Source organism: Cololabis saira, chromosome 5 (assembly GCF_033807715.1).
Source record: "Cololabis saira isolate AMF1-May2022 chromosome 5, fColSai1.1, whole genome shotgun sequence".
Taxonomy (NCBI): domain Eukaryota; kingdom Metazoa; phylum Chordata; class Actinopteri; order Beloniformes; family Belonidae; genus Cololabis; species Cololabis saira.
In genome coordinates, this window is record NC_084591.1 from 11327222 (window position 1) to 11337159 (window position 9938).

Genomic DNA, 9938 nt, shown 5'->3' on the forward strand with positions numbered 1-9938 from the left:
GGAGCAGGGAGGTAGGTTATGTAGGGAGACAGGTGATGTAGGGAGGTAGGTAATGTAGAGACCCCTACATTACAGCGCAAGAACACAAGTACGGCCAAGAATGAATGTTGGAAACACCTGAAACTGCATCACACCGGTGGCCTGCGGGCCGGTACCTGAAGTACACAAAAATGGCCTTACTGATCTGAAACAACTGAAGTTGATGTTTCAGGTCTTGTTCATTCTGACCTCTTCACCACCAATCAGCAGTGTTGTTGTTGTTGTTGTTGTTGTTGTTGTTGTTGTTGCGAAGACTCGGTTTCTCCACGTCCATCTGTTTCTACCCCCTCCGGCTACAACACCCCCCCTTCAGACCCTCTCTTCTCATTCAGCAGCTAATCTTGTCCTCCTCCGTGTTTCTTTGCTGGCTGCTCGCCTCAGACGGGGAAATCCTTTGTCCCCAAACAAAGACTCTCAGCGTGCAATAATCGGGTCTGGATCGGGATCTGGAATCTGGAGGGGGTCTGGAGCGGGGACCTGGAGCGGGATCTGGAGTGGGATCTGGAATCTGGAGTGGGGTCTGGAGGGGGGACCTGGAGCAGGATCTGAAGCAGGATCTGGAGCGGGATCTGGAGTGAGATCTGGAGTGGGGTCAGGAATCTGGAGCAGGATCTGGAGCAGGATCTGGATCGGGATCTGGAATCAGGTCTGGAGCAGGATCTGGATCGGGATCTGGAGTCAGGCCTGGAGCGGGGTCTGTCTGTGTGTGATGATGCACATGATAGATGCACAGGAAGTGAATGTGGCTTAGCGCCGCACTTTTTCCCCCGAGAGCGACGCTGAGACAGACAGACGACGAGAGTCTCTGCGTTTCAAAACACCACAGTCTGTGTTTGTGCTCAAAGGATCTGGAGTGGGGTCTGGAATCTGGAGCGGGATCTAGAGTTGGATCTGGAGCGGGATCTGGAAGCGGGGTCTGGATGGGGATCTGGAGCGGGATCTAGGGTGGGATCTGGAGTGGGATCTGGAAGCAGGAACCGGAAGCGTGGTCTGGAGGGGGATCTGGATCGGGATCTGGAGTCAGGTCTGGAGCGAGATCCGGAGCAGGCATCTGGAATCTGGAGCGGGGTCTGGAATCTAGAGCAGTGTCTGGAGCAGGATCTGGATCGGGATCTGGAGTCAGGCCTGGAGCAGGATCTGGAGCAGGCATCTGGAATCTGGAGCGGGGTCTGGAATCTGGATTCAGGTCTGGAGCAGGATCGGGATCGGGATCTGGAGTCAGGCCTGGAGCCGGGTCTGTCTGTGTGTGATGATGCACATGATAGATGCACGGGAAGTGAATGTGGCTTAGCGCCGCACTTTTTCCCCTGAGAGCGACGCTGAGACAGACAGACGACGAGAGTCTCTGCGTTTCAAAACACCACAGTCTGTGTTTGTGCTCAAAGGAGGAACCAAGAGTTCAAACTGAAACCCACGCAGATCAGTTCATGTGAGCCGAGATGTGCTTGGCCTCCTGAAGAGTCATCTAGACCTGCTCACGGGACGCGTGCACATGTAGATCTGATCAAAGTACGCACAGATCCAAGGCAACACCCCAGATCCCCCAGATAACCATCGTTCCGGTCCGTCATCGAGATAAACCTCGGCCCCATGAGCTGTGGAGAAAACATCCGGCTGAGATAGCTCAGGACTGACGTAAGTGATCCAACGCCGTGCGCACACATGTTTGGAATTAAAGACGAAGTATTAAAAACATCTCACACGAATCAGCTGTTTCCTGAGACGTGGCTGCAGAATGACGCCCGCGGTGCTTGACGGTGAAATCCTTGACGTGTTACTGTGAAGGAGCGTCCTCGCCCCCAGATGCTGACCTGTACTCACCTCTGCTACCTGTCAACACGGCAGGTGACTCACCTCGTTGCTAGGATACAAAACATACCAGCTCTCTTTATGAGATCTAAATCACACCTTCATTCTTGACACCTTCATTCTTTAAATGATAAATGTATTCATTTCATTTTCCTCCATGAATTAGTCTGCAACAATATCATTTCTTTTTTACAAGAAAGAAAAGCTCTACAGTCTGACTCAAATGTGTTTTTTCTGCAAATCAGCGACCTTGCGATCATCTCCGTTCATGAGTAGCTACAGTACGTTGTGCAAGTCCTTGACCGGGCCGATAGGAATCTGTTGCGCTTTCTGGAAACATCTCTGAGCACATGGAGGTTTCCAAAGAGCATGAAATGAATTCCCAAGTCTCCCCCTAATCTCCCTCGGGGTTGCTCGCTACTAGCGGACGACAACGGTCCTAAACATGGAAGTAAATCCATCGCAGGAAAAAGAAAAAGACTTCACCACCGCAGAGATGGAAAGATCGTCCCTCCTGAACGTTGCAGGTCTGAGCCACAGCAACTTAATCCAGAAATGATAAGTAGTAGTTGTTTTGGCACTTCACGTGCACGCTACACTTTTCTACAGTCCTATTACTTATTTCTGGAACTCAAGGAAACTAAATATTTGCACATGACAATAGTGTTGTTTTTGTCAGCCTGTTTCAATTTTGGTTTCAGTCTTTGGGTCCAGCTATCATTTTAGTTTTTATTAGTTTTAGTCACGTTCATTCTCCTTTTAGTCGTGTCAAGTTTCAGTCAAGTAAAAGTCTGAGCATTTTAGTCTTATTTTAGTCAGAATTGTCCATGACCATTTTAGTCTAGTTTTAGTCAAAGATTGTATTTAGCCAAACCCATTTTACAATTCAAATAAGGTTATCTTATTATTATATTATTGTTACCTTATAGACTCAAGAATACATTCATTCCAGATACAGAAGACTCTAATTTTGAGTTTACAACATATTTATTTTTCTGCATTTCTCCCCATCTTTTTCTTTTTCCGCGACACATTGGGTTTTCTTTTCCACGTCTATGTAGGAAAATGGATCCAAAGATGGTTCTTCTTCTTCTTCCAGCCCCAGAGAAGATCCCCGCGTTTCTCTATGTAACTTTGTTTTTAATGACGTGAACTTAGAGCTCTGCGTTAACGGCATCAGCCTCTAACTCTGCAGCTGCATCTTCTGGATCTGATTCCCCGCTGCAGCGACTGGGATTGAGGACTAACGTCACCCAGCAGCAGAACTAAACCAGAGGAAACTACTGAAAACAGCAGAGTTTTGTATTTGTAATCTACATTTTAGTCTCGTTTTTATTCGTGCACGATATTGCACGAATATATTTAATCCACCAGCATTTTCGTTGCGTCTCGTCTTGTTTTCCTCAGGTGATAGAGGTTCGTTGACGACGATATTTAGACATAATTTTCGTTAACGAAAGCAACTTTACATGAAAACGAGGAAGAAGATTTTAGTTGGGTTTGAGTTCAGGAGAGACCAAACAGGCTCTCGCTCAGGTAACACCTGATCCCCCCCGATCTCTCCGGGGTTACCGTAGCAACGTGCATGCGAGGCCTGTGCAGACTCATCCCTCCACCTCTGCTGTGGGTTCGGGAGGAGGATGCAAATGTACCCGAGCTGACAGACGTGTTGGAGCACGCCTCTCCTCGCCGCTAGGAACACACCGGCAGCGCCGTAAGGGGGGTTATTAGTGTTCAAAATCTGCCAAGAGAAGGAAAGATTTGTATTTATTTTTTTATTTTGTATTTCATTTTGTATTTTCAAGCTCCCTGCAGCAGTTTCGTGACAACCCCAGACGCTGGAGCAGCACACACCCTGTTGTGAGCGCCGTCAGGACAATGGCGGCTCCAGTGTTATCACCTCCATCGCTTTGTCTCTGCTCTGCATCTCTTCACTGCTGCCCTCCGTCCATGTGTGTGTGTGTGTGTGTGTGTGTGTGTGTCACGTTGTGTAAGAGCTGGTTCAGCTTCATTGAAGTGTCGCACGCACATTCAGCATGTGTGCGAGCCCCATAGAGAGGATTTCCCCTCCGCTGGGTGTCCACTTCCTCCTGTCTGCTTCGTTCACGTCCTCCGGTCTGCGTTCACTCAGACTCTCACAAACAGCCTCCCAGATCCCGCCACTGGCCTCTCGGCTACCCAGAAGACACATGTTTTCAGAAACGGCCTCCGTGAGGGAGGGCCAACGAGCCGATCGAGATGTTCTGGAGATTATATCTTCATTCTGGCAGATTTTATACGAGCCACAACAAGAGAATCACTTCCTCAGAGTTTGGAAAAGGTGGATTTCCAATTGTGCTGCCACAAATCCCGTCTTTAGCATGTTCAGATACAGCAGATTTGTTGAAGTCGAACGGCCAGAAAAACCCATTGAGATTTCTTTTCCCTCCCAAAATTTTGATTCAAAACAAACTGTGAATCAGATTTTCAGAGACGTGTCTCAGCCTGAACATTTGGTCTCTTTGAATAGTCTTTAGGATCGTCTGTAACATGGGAACCATTACCAGAGGTCTACGAAAGTCCTGATCCACAAACGGCCCGCTCAATGCGAATCAGAGGGTTTGGTCCGGACTAGGGCTGTTCGATTTTGCCCAAAAATAAAATCTCGATTTTTTTCTCTCAAAATCCGATTTTCGATTACGATTAAGATTATTTTGTGAATTGACAAAGGAAAAGAAATGATTTCAAATATGCTGTTTTTTTATTGAACATTTGCCCCATTGGGCTTTAAGTGCAAACTTTGCTCTTATTAAACCAAAAATGAATGAATAAAGTGCAAAACTCTGTAAAATAAGTTGAAAAAAAGTTTTAAAAAATATAATAAAATATAAAGTTTTATCTCTGAAAAAAAAATCAGCAAATCAGCACTTGCAAACATACAGTAAGTTATATTTCCAATTAAATAAAACAAGACATTTTCTAATTAAACTAAACTGGGTCTTTGCATGCTAAATAATAATGCAACCCATGAAGGAGGTAGAGGTGTGTAATGTCAGTCATTACATTTGCTATTCACATTTGCAAGTTTTTTGCAAGGAACACGAGCCGGTCTACCGCATCTGGCTTGAGGGATGCCCGGTGGCATGTTACAACGCCCCCTCCTACACTAAAGACCCTCTCTGATGGGGCACTTGTCGCAGGTATTGAGAGGTATTTCCATCAATCATTAATATGGTATCAATCATTATTATGTGTGCAGACAAGGTTAAAAAAAAAAAAAGTGAAAAATTGATTTTACGAGTTTCACGTTTTAACATCGTTCTAATTACATAATCGCGATTACGATTTAAAATCGATTAATCGAACAGCCCTAGTCCGGACTTCAGGGCTGACCTTTGCTTCCAGAGCTCTGCAGGAAGCCGGCGAGGATTGTAGCTTGTTGGGCACCAACCTGAGCGCCACCATCGTACCCGAATATCCCAAGATATCCAGCTGGCCCCTCGAACACATGCAGAGAGGAGTCGGACTGAAATGTTTACATAAAAGAAAACACAATAGCTTCCTCCATCTCTGGCACTTTCTTTTATTTTGCAGAAAATTTGCATCCCGGCTCCTAATAATCATCTGTTTCAGCACCAAATTCAGTCCGGAGGATGGATAGGATAGAACAGGGCTGGATATCTACAGGTGGATTAGGGGAAATTCAGGGGTTTGAAGTTCGTACCAGCCCTCGACTCATCGTGAGCTGTGGGTAGCGATGACAGGAATCATGTCATGGATACGGTCCAAGCTGCTGAAGTGAGCGTCTTCTGAGGGGCGGGGCTAATCTGTGGGGATGGAGCGAGGACCTCAGTCAGCATGACGGGGTAAGATGGAGCCTGTTGAGGTGGTCCGGAAGAAGTAAAAAACTTATGAAGTCAATACTTTTTTTTCCATTTGCCCCCTAGTTATTGAATATATAAGGAAAAGAAAAAACTTGCCATAGTCAAACGTTGCACAAATGAATAGTAATAATTTTATAAATACGTATCCCTCCGACCTATTTCCTGTTTGCATCAATTACAAACTATTTTCAGGTAATTTCCACAAATGATTATTATGATCATTAAATCCCACTGAGAGTTTTCAAACTTAATTGATTGTTATCTTTTATTTCGAACATAAGCACAAAAAATAAACAAAAAACAGCAGAACAATAAATCAATAACATAAAAAAGAACAATAATAATCACTAAATAGAGACAAGAAATAATAAATACAATAGCATGTTATGCTCAAAAAAGGAGTAAGAAGAAGTAAAAACAATACTATTTTTTCCAATTAGACCCTCGTTATTAAATATGAAAGAAAATACATGAAATATTATATATACATAATAATAATAATAATTTATTTTAAAAAAAAGAAAAAATATGAAAGAAAAGAAAAAACTTGACATGGTTAAAGGTTGCACATATTAATAGTAAGAATTTTATAAATTTAAATTGTGGTATTCCTGAGTATTAATCACCTGAGTTAATTATACAGTCCCTGTATTAATCTATACGTGAAAGCAGACACTATTTACTATGAAATACAGATGGACATTTATCATTCTGTGAAGTGTAATATAAATGCATCTTCAAGTATTCGTAAACTTTTGAAAATGTCTCATTGGAAGGAGGCCTTGGGGCCGACCCAGGATTCACTGGAGAGGTGATATCGTTCCGCTGGTTTGGGACCACCTCAGTATCCTCCCCGGTAGAGATAGAGGAGGTGGCTGGGGGCCCCTGCTCAGACCTTTACCCCCATGTAGGTTTGTTTTGAGGGTTGAGAAGTAGACTTTGAGAAAGACATGCTGACCTGCAGCCTCCCAACCAGCGTCAGCCTGCAATGCTGATCATTTTGTTGACAGCAGTGTGGGGTCTGGTGCCGTCAGGGTGGACTTGTAGTTGTCAAAACCACTTTTTTGTGCTCTTGGTCTTGTCATGTTCCCGACAGTGTTTGGTCTCGGTCTTGTCTTGGTCTCGGGTCTCTCGGTCTCACCAGGTCTCGGACCCAGATAATTGAGATGCCGTTGCTCACCAAGGAGACAGAATCTGGTAATCAGCAGTTCTTCAGAGTAATCTGGATACTTTAATGGTAAATAATGCAAGTTCAAGTTGATAATTTTATCTTTAATATTTAAAATTCAGGTTTCATCCAACAATTAAGTCCAATTTAAATCAGTAACATTTGCTATTCATTCCTTTTCTGAGGTGGAGGGGGGTGTTGGAGGCTGGTTATTCTGCTAGAGGACTTTGGGACTAGTTAGTAATCGTGTCAATCCTTAAAAACACTGGAGTCAATCCTCCAATAGTGTAGAAATAGCGGTAGTGCAGTCGCTTGGTCTGGTCTCCGTCTCGGCCATGTGTCGGTCTTGTTCTTGTCTTGGTTTTGGTCTTGGTCTTGGTAGTGTCTTGGTCTCGGTCTTCTTTCGGTCTCCGTCTTGTCTTGTTCTTGTCTTAGACTTGGTCTTGGTCTTGGTCTTGGTCTGGTCTCTGTCTCGGCCTTGTCTCGGTCTTGGTACTCTCTGGTCTTGGTCTTGTCTTGGTCTTGTCTTGGTCTTGTCTTGGTCTCGGTCTGGTCTCCGTATCGGCCTTGTCTCGGTCTTGTTCTTGTCTTGGTTTTGGTCTTGGTTCTAGTCTTGGTCTTGGTCTTGGTCTTGGTCTTGGTCTTGGTCTTGGTTTTGGTCTTGGTTTTGGTCTTGGTCTTGGTTCTAGTCTAGGTCTTGGTCTTGGTCTTGGTTTTGGTCTTGGTTTTGGTTTTGGTCTTGTCTTGGTCTTGGTCTTGGTCTTGGTCTTGGTTTTGGTCTTGGTCTTGGTCTTGGTCTTGGTCTTGGTTCTAGTCTTGGTCTTGGTCTTGGTCTTGGTCTTGATCTTGGTCTTGGTCTTGGTCTTGGTCTTGGTCTTGGTCTTGGTTTTGGTCTTGGTCTTGGTCTTGGTCTTGGTCTTGGTTCTAGTCTTGGTCTTGGTCTTGGTCTTGGTCTTGGTCTTGATCTTGGTCTTGGTCTTGGTCTTGGTCTTGGTCTTGGTCTTGGTCTTGATCTTGATCTTGATCTTGGTCTTGATCTTGGTTTTGGTTTTGGTCTTGGTCTTGTCTTGGTCTTGGTACTCTCTGGTTTTGGTCTTGGTCTTGGTCTTGTCTTGGTCTCGATTTAAGTGGTCTTGACTACAAGTCTACGTCAAGGAGTGTTTTTGCACAACAGAGTTGTTTTGTAATGTGAACAGTGATGATCCTGAACTACATAACATCATTAGTGTGGGGGTTCCTACTCTTTCTGAGCGTCATCTGCAGACTGATCAACAGGCTAACGGCTAATGACCAAAACTTCACCAACCTCACTCTGGCAGAGACACAGGAGGTGATACTGGTGCCGTCGCTGGATTTCCTGTCAGCCAGCTGTGGAACATTTCTCCAGAAATCCCTGCTGAACTGCACTTTTGAATCTTGTGGTGAAGTGAAAACAGGAAGCGCGACACACGAGGGCCGTCCTCCGAGGACGGAGTCTGCAAACAAACAGACCTGTAGCGAGCACATGAGCACAAGCATGAGGAAAACAGGAAGCGCTGACGGCGAGGGCGGGGTGGCCGGAGTCTCCTAATGTTTTGAAAGCAGCTGCCTTGCTGGTGTTGCCTTCCTTGTTGTGACAACATTTCTTAAAGGAGTCAATAATGGGAAAGACAGAAGGAGCTTGAGGAAAATGAGAGAAACACTGAGTGAAAAAAAGAGTACAAAGGAGGAAGTAAAGTCCTGATCAAATGAAAAGGCCACTGCTTCTGCTGGGATCAGAGAAGACGTGCAGCAATCTGCACAGCTGCAGACGCACGAGGAGAGTAAACATCAGCTGGGGGACTGAATGTACAGAACAACATTCACGTTCACCCTGGCTGGCTCCAGCAGGCTCCTGGTTCCATGCTGGGCGAATAGGAGCTGATGTAGAGATGCACCAAGCTTTAGCAATAGCATCCGCTGCGTGTGACCCAGGAAACTCTAGTGAGTGAAGCACAAGTATTTACCTCCTCACACTGGCTCCCTGTAAAAGCCAGAATAGAGTGTATAGTCCTCCTCCTCACCTATAAAGTCCTGAATGGTCCGGCTCCATCCTACCTCAAAGACTCGACTCCCCTTGCCCTCGTTTATTTTTGATACGCAGATCAGAAGTAGGAGGTTGGAGTGAAGCTGCTGTGACGTATTTGATTGTGTATCTAAACGAAGAAGACAACAACACTAAAGATGTAGAACCTGGAGGAGATGATAGATGTGCTGCTGGGTCTGTGGCTTGTGTTCGATATCAAGTTAAAAAATGAGAGTGAAAGAAGCTTCAAGCAGCAATGCTTTTTTTTTTGTTTGTTTGTCTCGGCGCTGCTGTAAAGTCAGCTGGAGCCGCGAGCAGCTATGAAGTGACAGAGCTCCTGGTGGAGAAGTTTATTCCAAGCATCTGGTGCTGAAAACCTAAAAGCTTTCTTTCCAAATTCCGTTCTTATTTTTGGAACAACCAAATGCAAAATGTCCATTGAGCGGAGATTGTAACCTCCTTGTTTCCATGTTAAAAGAGAAGATAAATAAGAAGGAATTTTACCCAGAATGGCTTTATAAATGAGCATATGCCAGTGACTGAGGCGACGAGCCTGTAACGATGACCAATTTACTTTGGTGTAGAGAAGACTGTGATGGGTGAGAGAAACACAGTTTGTTATAAATCTCAGTGCGGCATGATACACACTATCCAACATGCGAAGACAATGAAAAGATGCATTCATATACAGCACATCTCCGTAGTCAATTACAGGTAAAAGGGTCACTTTCACTAGTTTCTGTTTTACATCAAAAGAAAAGCAAGACTTGTTTCTATAATAGAATCCTAACAAAAGCCTCAGCTTTTTTTTACAACATACTGAATGTGCTCCTTAAAAAACAAGTGGTCATCAATTAAAAATCCTAAGTATTTAAAAGTAGATACCAATTCTACGTTGACCGTGGCGCCGTGATCCAGGCAGGCGGAGAACCAGTCGGCATCGTCCAGCCAGCGCACCAACACATCCTCCCTGTGACCTCCGACCTACTGAATGAGTTTCAGTGCGTTGATTACT